The sequence below is a fragment of the Echinops telfairi genome, unplaced genomic scaffold (genome assembly GCF_000313985.2).
Source record: "Echinops telfairi isolate 266 unplaced genomic scaffold, ASM31398v2 ScPeMD7_70;HRSCAF=299, whole genome shotgun sequence".
NCBI lineage: Eukaryota > Metazoa > Chordata > Mammalia > Afrosoricida > Tenrecidae > Echinops > Echinops telfairi.
Genome location: NW_022103968.1, coordinates 61885027 through 61887125, shown reverse-complemented (window position 1 = coordinate 61887125; position 2099 = coordinate 61885027). Strand labels below are relative to the sequence as shown.

At 43.8% G+C, this 2099-nt stretch overlaps 1 pseudogene; it reads right to left on the bottom strand.

Annotated features, from left to right (window-relative positions):
• Positions 1–5: 5 nt before the first annotated feature.
• The window catches only part of LOC101661388, a 3684-nt pseudogene continuing 1590 nt past the window's right edge, over positions 6–2099 (bottom strand).

Below are 2099 nucleotides of genomic sequence, written 5' to 3'. Positions count from 1 at the left end.
TTTATGAGATTTTCACTGAGGTATGCGTCTAGCATAGGCATTAGTCAACATGTCTGTTAGGCAGATGAATTTGGTGGTAAGCCTGCTGCATTTGATGCATTATGACAAGACATATGATTTGGACCAGGTGAAGGACTTCTCTGGTGCGAGCGCTGAAGACTTCTTGGAGAAACAGGTAAATTACCTTGCTGTTTTTCAAAAGCTATTGAGTAGCTGATTGTGAAACTTATCCTTGCTTAATTATTGGGAGTACTAACCTTTGGCCATGATGAAACAGGAGGAGTGCTAATCAAAGGCTTGATAATTACTGTTAGTTTGAGGTATGCTGCTTACAGACACCTAAGATCTTGGGGATGATGCACCAGATGTCAAAAGCCTTGGAGAACGATTAGACGGTGGTCATGAGTCGAGAGTGGAGCAGCTTGAGAAATCAGAGAAGTGATGTGAAAAGCCACTGGTCCAGCAGTAAGACATGTATGGATTCTAGACTGCAGTGAGGCTCGTGTCATAGCTGTTTCATTTATTTTGGATATATCCACATTGGAATTATTAAGCCACAGTATAGCTTGCAAAGCAGGACACCACTATCTAATATTTGAGTCCTGAAATAATGGATGTATTGGTGATTGTACAACACACAATAGACGTAGGTGGTCGTGTGCAAGACTGTGATACAGATTTGTCTTCTGAAGTAGATTCTTTTTTTTCCTCTGTTTTCTGTGCAGGGACAGACAATGCGGTCGAGGGCAGTTTTGATAAAGCAGATGCTCTGTTAGCTGGTGATCAGATTGTTAAACAAAAGGAATAAAAGGAACAGGGCTTGGGGTAGTAGTTGGATGAACCACTGGTTTGATGGGGTGCTGTACTAGCTTTGAAATATTGAGCTTCTACTCTTGGCAGTCTGTAGTCTCTGCTTGTGTCTGTTTATTTGAGATGAAATCTTTGGTGGGCGCAATTACTGGCATTACTGGAATGCTTGTCTACCACACCACTGGACCACCCACAGGCAGCTGCTGCTTTCATTACCTCTCCTCTGTAATCCCTGTCTCTTGGGAAGTTATTGTCAACCATCTTGTTTCTTTTTGTCTCCGTTCTCTTTCAAACCACTCTTGGTTTTTCCCACTGAAATTTCTGTTCAGCAATTGTAGAAGTATCTCCTCCCACACCTAAGACCTAATATGCTCAGAGTAATCATCTGCAGAATCCTAGGTGTATCTGAAGTTTTGCCTGGATGCTTTCTTGGATTAGAAGAATGTGAATCTGAACTACGAAGTGTACTGTGGTTGTGTGACTTAAAAAAAATCCTTTTATTGGGGGCTCTTATAGGTCTTATAACATTCCATACATCAATTGTATCAAGCATATTTGTACATGTTGCGATCATTATTTTCTAAACAGTTACTTCCTATATGAGCCCTTGGTATCAGCTCCTCTTTTTTCTTTCCCTCCCCTTCTCCTCCCTCAATAAATTACAAAGCCATTTATTGTTTTCAGAATTTATAAATTGTGGAGTTATGTGTAGATCATTGCAATAGGTTCCCCCTTCCTCCCCTCCTTCTCCCACCTTCCCGGTATTGCTACTCCCATTTCTGTTCCTGAAGGGTTTATCTGACCTGGATTCCATGTGTTGTGAGCTTTTATCTGTACCAGTGTGCATGTTCTGGACTATGTGTGACCTTTCTTGTAGGGAGTTAACTGGTCCACCCTCTCTCTAACTCTATGAGCATGCACCTTTTTGGCCTATGTCCCGGGCCGTCACTCTATTTGTTTTCAGGAGTATCATGTCTTCCCAAAATTGTATTAGGTAGAGAAAGATCTGAGGTGTCGTCCATCTTTACAGGTCTGTGATCACCACTGCTGGGGTGACTCTTCGATCACTATTTTAAAGTGCGGCTGTGGGTCCCTAGTCCGGCCCTGAAGTCTGCACTTTCCTTGAATACATACCGTCTGTGTCAGGCCTGTGAGTGTGTGTCCACGGAGGGAGGAGGGGGGCCTGAAGAGGTGGGTAGGCACGAGCAGGCGACAGCGCGGGCACCAGGGCAGGGCTCCTTCCTTGTGCTAAAGCTCCTTGGGCATCTTGCTCCAGAGGACACCACGCC